Here is a 15,588-nt window from a genome sequence, read left to right as displayed (position 1 = left end):
ACACTTTTCCTTTATGTGTTAAGGTAAGGTCTCCACCCTCCGCTCGACCACATGTATTTTGTTAGGGTGGATGTGATATTCTGCTGCAGACTCAACAAAAATTGGCCTTCTGTTACTTTCAAAGGGCCCACATGGTACAATTGGAGAACCCCTGCCACACAAAACGCTCTAAAGTATGTTAAATATGACAGGCTTTTTAGGCTTGTCACAAATGATTGTTTTTTCTAAGTCATCAAATGTATATAAGTTATTATATATTGGATACCAGTCTTGCATGTCTATCATGGAACAATTTAATATGCCTTCCTTTCCCACCCTCAAAAAGGCCATTTTATGATGCATTGCACACCCTCTGGGGAAATTGATCTTTAAATTTTGAGACAGTATAAGGAAAATCTGGTTGGTGTCTCACAAATGAGCACACCATTTTTTATTCTGTATATTTAGAATGAAGTCGTGAAAAACTTTATAAAGACATCTTTGATCATTCCGAAGTTGTGTCTGTTTTCTTTAGTGCTGTGGGTTTTCTTCTTTTTCACTTCTGCCGAGTGAGTGGCAGCCTTGTTACAACCAAATATACTTACAACCTAAGCTGTAATTTATTGCCTCAAAGAGCCACCACCAAGGGTGAGAGAGGTTCGCCTAGCATGGGAATCTCTTGCTTTATATATGAAAAAAAAAAAAAGAACTAGTGATATATAAATCAAAGGACAGTGGCAAGAAACACTTTTTCGTGTTCATGTTAGTCTTAGCAGATGGAAGTTTACTTCTGTTTGTTTCTGTGTTTTATTCTTAATGTGATTTTCCTTTGACATTTTTCTGATTGACCCTGTTCATTTTGTTTTACTTGGTAGGAGAATAAACAACTTTCTTTCCTAGAATTGGCGTTAAGCCTCCGCAGGCCAGAGACGCTTGCTTTGCTTTAAATCCTGCCTGGGCACCTCTTGCTTGCCAACCGTCGTGACATCTGCATGGCTGTACCACCTTGTCGGGTAGCTTATCAGACTGATGTTGACTGTTGAATCTCATGGCAACAGCAGTCGATGGGCTGTCTGACATTTTGGTATCTTTCATCTGACCATCCACATCAAATGTTTTCATTCAAACATAACCCAGCATCATGGTTTACAGTCCTTACATACTGCAGCAGTATCGAGAGGAGACTTCCTAGGAAACTGGGGTAGTGATAATCATAGCTAAATAAATAAAAATTAAAATTATCTTGCCTCATGAATTTTGGAAAGGTTGTTACTTAACTTTGTTTTGTTTTTGGCTGGTTGGTCTTTATTTTTGTTTTGTTTTTATTTTTTGCTTTTTTCTTTTTCAGGAACTAACAGTTTGTTACCTGACCATACTTGAAAAGTAGTGCCCAGATTAACATATGAATTATGCATTAATTTATTTATTTGTTTGTTTGAGATAGGTACTAGTGTGGACTAGGCTAGTCTTAGACTCTCAAGTGCTGAGCTTAGACCAATATAATTTACATAGTCTTAGCTAGCAAACATCAGAATTCCCATGCTAGGTTCCCATTGTTTCATCTCCTTCCTTTACCTTTTATTTTGTGTTTACTTGAAAAAAGAGGGGGTTAAGTATGAATTATACTTATATTAAATCTGGGATTTATTTATATACTTGATTTAGGGTAGAATATTGGAGAAAACTATTTTCTAAGCTAAACGTCTAGGAGACTAATCAAATTCCAAATGAACCCTGTTCATGTGTCTTAGATCCCAGCTGGAATAAACCTCCTGTCCGGTGGTTGCCTGGTTCCATTAACCACTAATATAGATATAGTTACATGCCTCCAAAGATACTACTGCTTAATTCCACCCAGTTGGAGCCCAGAAAACTTGCAAGTGTAATGATTCGATATTCCCGAAACTCAAGAGAGCTTGGACATTCCAACTCCAACTTTACATAAGTCTCATTTTGTTCCTTACCACATCCCAGCTAAATGACACCCCCCCCCAGCAGTTTTTACCTCAAGCTCTACTGTGAGAATGGGAGTCAGGCCTGCTTCCATGGCTTTCTGGAATGTGCATGTATGCATCACGGGGATTGCAGCGCTCTGGAGAAGAATGTTTTCATTGATTTGGATAGTGGGCACCTAATCCAGTGGTTCTCAACCTGTGGCTCATTACCCCTTTGACAAACCTTTATCTCCAAAAATATTTACGTTATAATTCATAACAGAAGCAAAATTACAGTTATGAAGTAGCAACAAAAATAATTTTGTGGTTGGGGGTCACCACAACATGAGGAAATGTATTAAAGGTTGCAGCATTAGGAAGGTTGAGAACCACTGCCCAGTCCCACAGGCTGCTAACAATGTAGAGAAAGTTAAGAATGCATGTTTATGTATACAGTATGGAAGTACATCCTGTAGTAAGTGCTCCCAATCTCAGCCTATGTCCCCAGCATGCTCTGCGGTGTGCAGCATAAAAGACAGAGAACCCTGTTCACCAAATACAAGCACTGCATTAAGCTAAATAAGTCGCCTGCAGTAAATGTCCCTGTAACTCCAGTTTTTGTTTTGCTTGTCTGTTTGAGGCAGGGTTTCTCTGTGTAGTCCTGACTGTCCTAGAACTGCCTGTGTAGACCAGGCTGGCCTCAAACTCAAACATCCCACTTTCCTCACCCTCTCAAGTGCTGGAGCTAAAGGTGTGTGCCACCACACCTGGCCTTAACTCCAGACTTTTAGACTAATATGTGCCTTATCAATAAGATTTTACTATTTTTAATTACATGTATCTCTGCACATGTATTCCAGTATCAGAAGAGGGCAGGCATTACATGCCCTGGACCTGGAATCACAGGTGATTATGAGCCACTCCTTGGGGTGTTAGAAGCTAAACCCCAGGCCTCTACACGAACAGTATATGCTCTTAACTGCTGAGCCATCTTTCCAGGCCTTGTTTTCAGTTTTTAAATCATCAAAGATTATCTTATACATATGCAGAAATGTCATAATGTAGTCACTCCACCAGAAACCTGTTTGCAGGTTCTCTGAGTTAAAACCTAGGCTTCCTATCACTGCTCAGCACACATACACCACTGCTCAGCTGTATCCCTATTTTCACATGCTCTCTTGGAACCTGTATCATCTTGGACATGCTTTTGTAGTAAGTGAAAAAGAATATTTGACCAAACATTTTTTTTACTTTATTTTGAGGGGTGATTTACACATGTCACAGTGAGTCAGTTGTCCTTCCTACCATGTGAGTCTCTGGAGTCAAGCTCGGCTCTTTAGTCTTAGTGCCAGGCACCTCTGCCACAGAGCCTTTCACCAGGCCCAGAAAAAGCACTTTTAAAAGTTTTTGGTTTTTTGAGACAGGATTTCTCTGTGGCTTTGGAGCTGTCCTGGAACTAGCTCTTGTAGACCAGGCTGGTCTTGAACTCACAGAGATCCACCTGCCTCTGCCTCCTGAGTGCTGGGATTAAAGGCGTGCACCACCGCCCAGAATTGGCTTTATCTTTTTTAATAGACACAAAAGGCTATTTATGTTCTTCATAAATAACTTGGTTTAATGTACATGTGCTGGAGATAGTGTAGCATAGGAGACTGGTCTGCTTTGGCCTCTGGAGTATTCAACTTATAGACACAGTACCAGGCTGGACTTGTTACCTTTAATATGCAACTAAGAATTAATATAGTAAGAATTTAGGAATACTTTTTAAAGCCAGCCTCCTCTGGCAGTCTGCTATACTTTATGGCAAATATGGCAAATGATATGCTACACAGAAGTACTGCATCTGAAGATGTCCTTGGTTAACAGGGGCTTGGGTTTCAGTCCCTTCCCTGCAAGGCCAAAGTTCACCTGAGGTAATGTGTTTGCCTTGGAGGTGAGACCTTGAATTGTAGCAAATAACCTACCAAAATGCATTTGCATATTTAAGCTGTTCTGGGAAGAGATCTTACAAAAGCCTGTGATACAGAGCTGCTTATTCAGGCCTTTAGAATTGCATGGTGCTGTGATAGGCAGGTGCCAACTGTTCTTGCTCTTTGACCTCTGGAGTCTCAGAGATTTCTGTGTGGGTGTTAATACTAAATTAAAAGGGAGGTTGTTTTAGATGGCCCTTGCTCTCCGCCAGGATTCACTTCAGGAGACTGACCCAAATCCAGTGAGAGTGAGTCAGTTGCAAGTGGCTGGCTGGATCTGGGAACAGATCCACAGCTAGTGACTCTTGAAACCATTGGACACAGAGTCCTCTCAAAGTAGCATTTTTCACATGCACAGAGTTGATTCCTTGAGTCTGTAGTAGTTGCTCTATCTTTGCCTTGTGCCAGTTTAGGACACAGGAGTCTTTAGAGTACATTTCTGTCCTGATCTCAATTGCTTCGGGAAGGAAGAGAATTTTACAGTACAGGGTTTATGGGGAAATTCCCTTCTCCATCTGAGGCCAGGTGTCCAACCTATTTGTTAACCATTTCCAAATGACTCAAAGGACAGACAGGAAGTGCTTGGACACGTTCCAGCACCATTTCTACAAACCAGCCCTTATTTACATTGGAAAACACATTCCAGAATTCTGAAGGGCTCCAGCCTCCTGGGACCCCTGAGCCACCTATACCAACTGACAGTCGGGATCTTCAGGCATTTCTGACCTCTTGGATGATCTTCTCTCTAAAACCTTCTTAATCCTGGAGGTCTCTGTAACCGTTCTTCCCTCCCTGGCTATCCTAAATGTGGCATTTCCCTGTTGCCATCTGTGCCTTTCGCAGGAGAGAAAATGAGCAATCCTTTCCTTGGGGCATCTTTGGACTGACCCAGCTGAACAGCATTGCTTAATTGTGTTCTAGACTATTTCAGATCAAAAAGGAAAAGTGCCATGGGGTAGTGAGGCCAGTTAGGCCTTTGAGAAAGGGGGCGGTTGTTGCCTTTCCCTGGAGGTCAGACGGTTGTTGCTGTCCTCCAGCTCCTCTCCATGTGTGGAGACCACAGCACAGTTACTCCTCATGCCTGGCCATGTTCCCAAAGAATGGTGCTCTGCTCAACGCAATCACTTTGTTGTTGTTGTTTTGACATAGGGTTTCTTTGTGTACCCTTGGCTATCCTAGATCTCATACTATAGACCAGGCTAGCCTTGAACTCAGAGATCCACCTGCCTCTGCCTCCCAAGTGCTGGGACTAAAAGGTGTTCTCCACTACTGCCTGGCCCAGTCACTTTTCAAGAAGACCAAAAATAAAGTGAGAAAGCCTCTAGCTGCAGCCCTTTTCCACCCAGCTGGAGAGCAAGTCCTAGACCAGTAGCAGAGTCACCCACTCTGTGTGGCCATGCTCTCAATGCTCGCCCATTGCCCCAGCCCCTTGCCCCTTCCAGGCCACTGTGGCACTTCACACTCAGCAGCGCAGCGCTGACAGCTCCCAGGGACCTCTCTGATATGCCCTGAACCAGGAAGCACAGTGAGCTGCTGTAACGGATAATGGTTGTTTGCTCTCTAGTGGACACTGTTCTCAGTGTCATTGCACTTAATCGTTTAATCCCAACTGCAACCCCAGGGGGGTATTAAGAGTGGGAGGTTCAGCACTTGGTGGGTGGTGAGGGCACGGACAAGGAAGTAGACATGCAGGCCTTGGCCCTGCAGCTCTTACGCACTCTGTTATGTAGAAATCAGTGCAAAAGTTCAAGTTGCATCTTGTGATCGCTGAGTTGGTGGAGAAAGGAAGACAGCAGAAAGCCAAGGCCACCGCCTCACAAGTCAGGCAACTTTTCCACCTCCCTGGCCATCCTGTGAGGTCAGGTTCCCAGGGTGCTCTCGGTGGTAACAATGATTACTAAATGATTCATATTTGTATGGGTCTTTTTCTTTTCAACTTTGGGACAAGGTCTCACTTTGTAGCCCTGGCCGGCTGGAAACTCACCAAGATCTGCTTACCTTACCTCTGAGTCCTGGGATTAAAGCTGTACACCTCTCTTCATGTTCAGAGTGCTTTCACATCTTGAGTTGTTTGTTTTAATCTTCCTAACAACTATGGCATGGCACTAACCACACTTTAAAGAAAAAAAAAAAAAAAAAAAGTGTGGGGGCAGAATATGTTCTCAGCGCTTGGGAAGCAGAGGTAGGGGATCTCAAGTTTGAAGCCACCCTGGGCTACATGGTGAGACCTTGTGAAAACAACTTTTTTTAAGATAAAGAATTTAAAAGAGGGAGAAAATTCCTGATTGAGAATGAAGAAATGTTTTCCTCAGACTGGTGTTAGAGCTGAAAAACAGCTATGGGGAAAGAGAAGGCACATTAATGGGAAAACACTCAGCAAGTGATACCAAGAGCAGGAGGATCCAAGCGTGCTGGCACAGCCTGTGCTCCCAGCACTCGGGAGGCGAAGGCAGGAGGACCAGGAGCTGAAGGCCGCCCTAGGCTGGATGAAACCCGACTTGAGAGAAACGAGAACAGAAGGGGACTGGGGCCGGGGTGTAGAAGATGCAGGATCAGCTGATGAACCAACTGGGGATAGTCTACCCAAGTCTTCTATTCCTTACTATAGTCTGTTTTCTTGAAGGTGCTTTGGACCTGTGACACAGTTCATAGTAGCTTGCACAAAGCCATAGATTCAATTTCTAGTGCCACCGACAAAAGAAGAGTACTTAATTTACAAGTCATTTGTCCCTTTCTTGTGTTTGGTCTGTTGCCCCTAGAACATTATCTCTTAAGGATCCATTGTGTGCCTAGCCAACAGCGTGTGTTGAATGCTGTGGTCGGATTAGGAGCTCCTCTCCAGATAGAGGCTGGGGTATGGGGCCGGGCTGGAGTAAAAGAGGCGCCAGAAGTGAGGAAGGCTAGGGAGGCGACTCAGTGCTTGCCACAAAAGCATGAGGCCCTGAGTGGATTCCCCAGCATCCACATCAGCACCCCAGCACAGGGAGGTTGGGGGGGTGGGTGGAGCAGAAACCAGAGGGTCCCCAGAGTGGCCATTAACTAAGAGTTCCATGAGAGTCCTTGCCTCAAAAAGTGTCAATGACAAGGGACATCTGACATCAACCTCTGTTCTCCACATGCATACACCATACAACAGATAGAAAGAGTAGAACATGGCCACTCTCTAGGAAAGAGGTGTGAGGAAGATTCCACTCTGACTTGCGGCTCCCCACCCTGTTCTGCTGGCACACACACTGGAGACGTCACAGTCACAGGACCTTGAGCAAATGCCCTCTGAGCTTTCCCATAAGTGATAGGAGCCTTCGCTTGTGTAGCATTTGCTGAAAAGATGCCACTGTCTGTGACTAAAGCTTTGAGTCACAGGAAATTAAAACTTCCCCTCTCTGCCTGTGTCCCTGGCTCCTCCCTGTGAGGCTGGAGAGTGGTGGAGGTTCCTGGATAGATGGTCTTTCTATATAAGGAGAAAAGTTGGTACCGGGTGTTGCTGTCTTCCTCTGGATGACAGCAGCAGTCAGGAGCCCAGATGTGTTTCCAAGGCAGAGTGAGGGATTTCCCCAACCATCTCTGCCAAACCCGAAGGCAGCCTGGTGACTGGTGCGTCCTGGGAAGTGTGTGGTGAAGGCAGTTTTCCACTTAGCTGCTTCGGTGCTGAGGTTGTTCACATGTTTTGGTAAATGAGTTGTTGCTTATTGAAGTTGGCTGTATACTCATTGAAAATAAGGGGCATGTGACCACAATGACAGCGCTCTGCAGCAGCATCAGCGACCAGCAAGAGAAGTTTAACTTGTGTATGTGTTCTCCTGTGGTGGAGAATGGGTGAGAGCAAATTCCACTCGCAGTTTCCTTTATCATCTTCAAAGACCAGGAGGATTGGGGTGTCACTGTTCTAGGGTTCTCAGGGAATCGGGCATAACTAGCTGTTGATCCTGTGAAGATGTGGACAGGAATTTCTGAAGAGGGATGCTGTGTGGTCCTTTCAGAGCATAGCGGTCAATTCTCAGATGTTCTCCATTTACTTGAGAAGTGAAGGAATCCAGAGATGGAGGTACAGCTCTCCTCTTAAGAGAACCTGCTGCTCTTCCAGAAGATCCAGTGCCCTCTTCCGACCTCTGGACACTGGGCATGCACATGGTACACCTACATGCAAACAAAACACTTGTAAAAAAGACTCCATGAAGGGCTGGGGATGTAGCGTGGGTGGTAGTTTGCCTGGCATGCATGAAGCCCTGGGCTCCTTGTCCTGCACTGCCTGAACTGGGCATGGTGGTGCTGGCCGGGAATCCCAGGACTGAGATGATCACAAACTTAAGGCTGCACCTTGGGAGATGGCTCAGCATTAACACTTGCTGCCCTTCAGAGGCCCCTCATTTGTTTGACCGCACCTGTGTTGGTAGCCTCAGTTCCAGGGCATCCCCTCCCCTCTTCTGGTTTCCACAGGCTCCTGTGCACCCATGGCATACCCTTACGTCCAGCACCTAACCGTAGTCCCTGCAAAAGGAAGTAAAAAGTCCTTTCAGGTATACATTTTCCTAATTAACTCTTTCCACCCTTTGTTACAGTTTCTGAGTCACTAGGCTTCAGTCTCTATTCTTCAAACTGTTTCCATGTGGGTGTTAACATCCTTTAATAAATTATTTGCTTTAGACACAGTGTTGGGTGCCTGACATCTCAGCTACTTGGGAGGCTGAGACAGAAAGAAGCATATCTTGAGCCAGAAGTTCAGAGCAATACAGAGAAAACAAGGATGTCAGGCATGATGGCATAGACATTCAACTCCAACTAGGTGGATCTTTGTGAGTTTGAGGCCAGCCAGGTTTCCATAGCAAGTTCTAGAGCTACACAGTTAAGACTCTGTCTCCAAAACAAACAAAAAGGGAGTGGGGCAAGGCAAGGGGTCAGGGATATAGCTCAATTGTTAAGAGTATTTGCCTAGCAAGCAGGAAGCCTTGGGCTCCCTAACACCACATAGACTAGACAAGGCAGTGCACACCTGTGATCCCAGTTGGTTAAGGGCTTTATGTGTAGGTGTTTTGTCCTCGTGTGTCTGTGCAACGTGTGAGTACCTGATGCCCAAGGAGGCCAGAAAGCATAAGATCCCTTGGGTCTACAGAAGGTTGTAAGCCAACATGTGTGTTCTGGAACTCCAATTCCAGTCCACTGCAAGAGTAGCCAGTAGACTTAAATGCTGAGCCAAAGACTCTGTCTTAAACAAACAAACAAACAAAACACACACACACACACACCTGGGTGTAATGCTGTACCCTTGTCTCCAAACCAAAAAGAAAAAAAAAAAAACAGAGGGGAGGGAGGATGGCTAAGTAGGAAAAGGTGCTTGCTGCAGAAGACTGACTACATAGGTTCAATCCCCATGACCCACATGGTGGAAAGAAAGAACCAACTCCCATAAAATGTCCTCTGACCTCCACACACAAACAGCCCTCTGTGTGGCCCTGGCTGTCCTGGAACTAGCTCTGTAGAACAGGCTGGCCTCTGCCTCCTGAGTGCTGGGATTAGAGGCATATGCCATCACTTCTGGCTGAATTCCTCATGTTTGAAAACCTGACTTCAATTTCATGCTTGTGTGTGTGTGTGTGTGTGTATGTATACATATATGCATGCATAAAATGGCCCCAGAGACATTATTAATTTTTGTTTTAATTTTTTAAAATACATGTGTGTGTTTTGCCTGCATGATGTCTGAGTCCACAGAGGAAGTTTCAGATGCCCTGGGACTGGAGTTACAGAAGGGAATGAGCCACTACTAAGAATGGAAACAGGATCCTTTGGAAGAAGAGCCAGTACGCTTAATCGCTAAACTATCTCTCCAGCTCTACACTTTGTTTTTTAATTATATGTATTACTTATTATTTGTGAAAGCCAAAGAACAGTTTACAGGGTTATTTCTCTCCTTCCACCCTGTGGGTTGGAAATTGAGCTCAGGTCATGAGGCTTGGTGGCAATGACTTTACCTGCTGAATTACATTGCTGGTCTGTTTTGTTTTTTGAGACATGATCTCATGTGTCCCAGCCTGGCCTGGAAGACAGCCAAGGATGACCTTGAACTTCTGATCCTCCTGCCTCTACTTCCAGAGTGCTGGCATTACAGGCATACTGTGCCCATTTTATGTAGTGCTGGGTGTTGGACTAGGACTCCAAGCATGGTGGGCAGGTGCTCTGCTGTCTTAGCCACTGTCCCAGCCCTAGGGTTTGGTTTGGTGCTATTGTTTGACAAAAGGCTTCATGTAGCCCAGGTTGGACTTGAACTTGCTATATAGCTTAAGCTAGTCTTGTATTTCTGTTCCTTCTGCCTGCCTTTCCCAAGTGCTGGGATTACAGACATGCACCACCAACCCAGAGTGATTTTTAATTCTATGTGTGAGGCTGGAGAGAGCTCAGCAGTTGGGAGCACCTGCTGCACAAGCCTGAGGCTTCCCTGTGTCCCTGTCATTTGACAGCTGTGCATTTCTTCTGGAGTTAGAGGCCTGAATTCATCTGTCTGGTAAGCAGTGAGTCGGGCATATGCTTGACAGCACAGAATGTACCAAGTGGTGAGCATCTTCCTGGCAGGGCCCAGGTTAGACTCATTTCTGTACCACCCTCTCAGCAGGCCTTCCTCGCAGGTGTTCAGTGGATGTTTGTTGAATTCAGCTCACATCCTGCTCCTGCAAACTGATCTCATAAGTCCAGCCTAAGCAAGAGACCTCTTTCCAAAAAGTAAACTGTACCTTTTGCTTTATGTCTGTCTTTCTTTTTCTTTTTTCTTTTTTTTTTGTAAACAAGGTTTCTCTGTGTAGTCCTGCCTGTCCTGGAGCTCACTCTGTAGACCAGGCTGGCCTTGAACTCACAGAGAGGTTTACCTCTGCCTCCTGAGTGCTACCATTAAAGGCGTGCACCTGGCTTGTGTTTCTTACTATCTTGTTCCCATGCCCTCTCTCCTAATAAGTATAAGGAAGTTTTGTTCACACTTTTACAATTCCCTGAACTTTGCTCTTGAACTATCTAGAACAACTCAGTCCCACATATCTCATTTAAAATCTAATTTGAAAGCATTTGTCTAACTTTAAATCTTAAGAAAAGCGGTAAAGTTAATATTACTAGCCTAATATCCATAAAATTACAATAATTAAAATATTAATATTTTGGACTGGAGAGATAGCTCAGTGGTTAAGAGCACTGACTGTTCTTCCAGAGGATCTGGGTTCAATCCCAACATCCACATGACAGCTCACAACTGTCTGTAACTCCAGTTCTGGGGAATCCTAAACCCTCACACAGACATACAGGCAGGCAAGCCATCAATGTACATAAAAAAAATCATTAAAAAGTGTTAAAAATATTACTATTTCATATTCTTTTATCCATGTAGTCTTTTTTTTTTTCTTGTAGCATTGGAGGCAAACCCTGGGCCTTGCACACATCAGCCAAGTGCTTGACCACTGGGCAACACTCCCACTACCACATTGTCTCAGAAGTCTGGTGTGTAATTCTACATTCACAAAGATAATGGACAACATGGGTCCAGTATCTTTGAATTTTTTGTACCACTTAAATACTTAGATTCAAGTAGAACAAGAAAGCCAGAGAAACATCTGTTACAATGACTTCACTGGCAAAAGAGGAACTATGACAAAGCAGAATTACTTGCTAAGTGGTACATACATCACTTGAATCTTTTAAATATTTTAAAATAATTTCTTGGTTTTTGTTTTGTAGACAAGGTCTTAACATAGAGCCAGGCTTCCTCTTAATTCCCTGTGTTCCTGCCCCTCCTCTCCCAAGGGCCTCAACACTCAGGCTCTTCTTAAACTATTCTTCTTACCTAGTCATAGGTTTTGCGGTTAGGTAAAGACAGTAATTGAAAAGCCAAGCACAGCCAGGCAGTGGTGCACACCTTTAGTCCCAGCTTTTTCGAGGCAGAGGCAGGCGGATCTCTATGAATTCGAGACCAGCCTGGTCTACAAGAGCTAGTTCCAGGACAGCCTCCAAAGCCACAGAGAAACCCTATCTCGAAAAACCAAAAAAAAAAAAATAAATAAAAAAAATAAAGAAAGAAAGAAAAAGCCAGGCACACTTGGGATCCCAGCACTTGGTAAGCAGAGACAAGTGGATCTCAGTGATTTTGAGGCTAGTCTGAGCTACTTAGTAAGGTGCCGTCTTAAAAACAAACAAAAACCAATTATTTTTGAAATGCTTAAAAGCTGCATGTTGGGGTACATCCCCTCCCCCTCTTTTTTGTTCCCATAGCTTGAATTCCTATTTTCTCCTACCCTGAACAGACAGTTTCCCAGAAACTGGAAGCATTTGCATAGTTTATCTTAGCCCCCTGTGTATGCATTCCTGCTTGTAGAAGTGGAGTTCAGTCTGCTACTCCGGTTGACCTCATATCTTCCAAGACATTTCAGGGTGTAGTAGCAGGAAATTACTAAATAAGAAATACAGGGGTTGGGGATTTAGCTCAGTGGGACAGCACTTGTCTCGAAAGTGCAAGGCCCTGGGTTTGGTCCTCAACTCTAGGAAAAAACAAACAAACAAGAAATACAGACCCTGTCTTTTTCAGTTCACATTCCTACACTCCCCCCCCTATAAAAAATATTTTTGATTGATGAGGGATGAGACGGTGTCTTTTAAGTTAGTTACTCACCGAGAATGACAAGTCGGCTGATAAAACCATATTTGGTAAGAGGATGGCAGCAGAAGAAAGGGTGGACTGCCAAAAGTGGGCTCATGGGGAGGGAACAGTGGAGAGAGACATATGGAGCGTGTTTTAAAACAAAACGTTGGACGAGCATTCGAGTGTGATAAACATGGTGGTCAGAAGAGGAATCGCTGGTATGCATGCTGCAAAGTTGTCCCGAGCCAGAAGAGACATTGCAACATTCAAAGCCCAGGCCAACATTCCCCATTTGCTGTTCTTTTGGAACTACATTCTTTCCCATAAAAAAAAAAAAAAAAAAAAAAAAAAAAAAAAAAAAAAAAAAAAAAGTTGAGCATATACACAGTCAAAAGCAATAATTAGGAAGCCAGAATCGTAGCTTCATACAGCAAAGGAAACCCTGCATTTGTGAGCTCTTCCACCCGACTCTGTGCTGATCCAGCATCCATGACACGTCTGCAGATGCCTACTGAGCACCAAAGACATCGCTGAATGAATGAATGAGCTGGCTGAGCAAGCAGGGCTTTCTAAGGAATGGCTCCAAGTGATGAAATGAAAGACAAGACTTTACATTGGTGGGGGTTTGGGGGGAGCCCAGAGCCGGGAGGGAAGCGGAGAGGGAAAGAGGATGGGTTCTGCAACTTACAGTAAAAGGCTCTGAGGAGACAAAGGGATGGAAAGACCTGAAAGGAAGCCATCTTTGCTCACACCATACCCACTGCCCATAGGGCGCCCCCTCACTCGGGGTTAATAGCATTTCTGTGTGGGCCACCCTCCTAACCTGAGCGTCCTGAAGACTCTAAGTCAGGATTACAGGTGTGGGCCACCATGCTTGGCTTCAAGACTTCATTTCAGATGCGTCCTTATTCCACCCGGGAGCTCCTTCCTGCCTGTTTTCTCGCTGTTTGGTGCATCTCTGGTGCCACCCTAGATTCCAAAGCTTTGACTTAAGCTTCCTCATGGATCGTGTTTGTTTGGTTCTGTTTGGTTGAGGCAGGAGCATCTCAACATATTGCCAGGGTTGACCTCAGTCCTGGGCTCGATTGGTCCCCCTTCCTCAGCCTCCCTCACAGCAGAGGCTATAAGCAAATGCCACCACACGTGGCCTCTAGTGTGAATTTTTGTTAAAATTGCAACTCTTTATTTAAAAAAAAAAGTCATTACAAATTCTTTTGAAAACAATATTTTCCATGTAAATGTTTAAAACAAGCTTGGAGAACTTGAAAAAAATGTTCACACACACGGCTGGGTCCTGAGTGCTTATAGGAATTTCCTTCTAACATGTGCCTGCTTTTGATTACATGGGTTTCAAATAAAATACCTTTGCCCTGTGTGTACCTCATCAACTCCTGTCTCAAATATCAAGTGATTTCAGCTTCTGACTTCTCTCATGCATTCCTTTCAGCAAGATCCCTGAGTCAACTCTCCACCCCCACCCCCAGCTCATGCAACCACAGGTCTTCATTAACACTGGTCTCCTCTGGGAAGTTAAGTCCCTGGATGTGTCCAGAGCTGAAGAATTCTGCCTTGTGAGAATTATGATCTAATTATTTCTCAAGTATATTTGAGTTTTAACAAAATGTAGCCAGTGGGGTGTGCCTTCTAGCAGCTAAGCAGACCACTTTCGGCATTCCTTGGAAATAAGATATAGTCCAGTATTTTACACCATAGCAACAGTAGATAAGAAAAACAGCAAAAAGGTAATTATTTCCATATGGATAGAAAAGCAAGAAAGCAGCAAAGCTGGGAACTGTTGTTTTTCCGTGCACAGTAAGTCACTACTGGTAGATGGGGTAGAAACAGCCAGTGCTCCTATTTTGTACCCATTTAGATTTGTTGATACACCACGTGTGATGTATTTCACTGAGACACAATGTTTCCTTCAAACATATTCACAAATGTTTTGTGTGTGAGGATCTTCAGAGTGCAACCAACATCCCCGTATGTTAGTTTTATCTAGTACTGTATTGCCTTTGTGATAATTTTCTCAAACTAACAAAACATATGGGTGATATTTTTACTGCAGGACTGACAAAAATGGCTCACCTGGTAAAGGTACCTGTCACCAGGCTTTATGACCCGAGGGTGATCCTCTGGACACAGAACCCACTGAATAAAGTCAGTGTCTCCTCTGACGTTCTACGGTCCACAACCCAATCTGACCCAATTCATTCATTCTCAGAGAGTTGAAGAAGTAAAGCAAACAATTAGCACATTTACCTGTTTACTAAAAAAAAACAAAAACAAAAAAAATGCCTGCCAAGTCTTTAATTCCAGCACTCAGGAGGCAGAAGCAGTTGGATCTCTGTGAGTTCAAGGCCAGCCAGGGCTGCACAGTAAGACCCTGTCTCAGAATAAATATTTAATATGTGTGGGTGCGTGCACATCCATGGCACATAGGTTCTCTTCTGTCGTGTAGATCAGTTGTCAGACTAGGCAGCAAGTGCCTTCACCTGCTGAGCCGTCTCTCCAAGCCCTGGCTTTGATTTGGAGACAAGGTCTTGCTGTGTACATAGTCCTGTCTGGCTGGGATTTGATATGTGCTCAAACTGCCATTGACTCCTGAGCCTCTTGCCTCCATCTCACAAGTTGTTAGGATTACAACTGTTTGCAACAGTGTTCAAACTTTTTTTTTGTCCAGGCTCATCTTGAACTCCTGACTGAACAGCTCCTCCTGCCCCAGTCACCTGAGTGCTGGAAGTGTAGGGCACACAGCTGCACCTGGCCCAAGGTTAATTTTTAAATAGCCTTGTAAAGTAGCTCGTTGTATTAGGAATCAATGGTCACACTGTAGCATTTGACAACATCTCCCTCTTGTGGTTCAAAGCATTCATTATCACAGAATTGTACCTCTCAGACTGAAAGCTGAAGCCAGACTGGACAATCATAGCAAGCTCCAGACCATCCTGGGCTACAGAGGCCCTGCCTCAAAAACAAACAAACCAACCAAACCCATGCTGGGGCTGGAGAGATGGCGGGTGGGTTAAGAGTGCTAGTTACTGCATTTGCAGAAAACCTGAGTTCAGTTCCCAGAACCAACACCTGTATCTCC

At 44.3% G+C, this 15,588-nt stretch overlaps 1 long non-coding RNA gene and 1 further gene across 2 annotated transcripts; one reads left to right on the top strand and one right to left on the bottom strand.

Annotated features, from left to right (window-relative positions):
* The first annotated feature begins 976 nt into the window (after positions 1–976).
* On the top strand, positions 977–1,068 carry Mir21 (microRNA mir-21). Its single transcript, NR_045131.1, has one exon. The product of NR_045131.1 is annotated as a microRNA mir-21 (primary transcript).
* Positions 1,069–6,035: 4,967 nt separating this feature from the next.
* On the bottom strand, positions 6,036–14,848 carry LOC113836770. Its single transcript, XR_004770748.1, has 3 exons — positions 13,318–14,848; positions 8,266–8,371; positions 6,036–8,020 (listed from the first exon to the last, which is right to left on the bottom strand). It is a non-coding gene; the product is annotated as an uncharacterized LOC113836770 (long non-coding RNA).
* Between the last annotated feature and the right edge of the window lie 740 nt (positions 14,849–15,588).

This window comes from Cricetulus griseus, chromosome 7 (assembly GCF_003668045.3).
Source record: "Cricetulus griseus strain 17A/GY chromosome 7, alternate assembly CriGri-PICRH-1.0, whole genome shotgun sequence".
Classification (NCBI taxonomy): Eukaryota; Metazoa; Chordata; class Mammalia; order Rodentia; family Cricetidae; genus Cricetulus; species Cricetulus griseus.
This window is presented reverse-complemented; position numbering and strand designations above follow the sequence as displayed.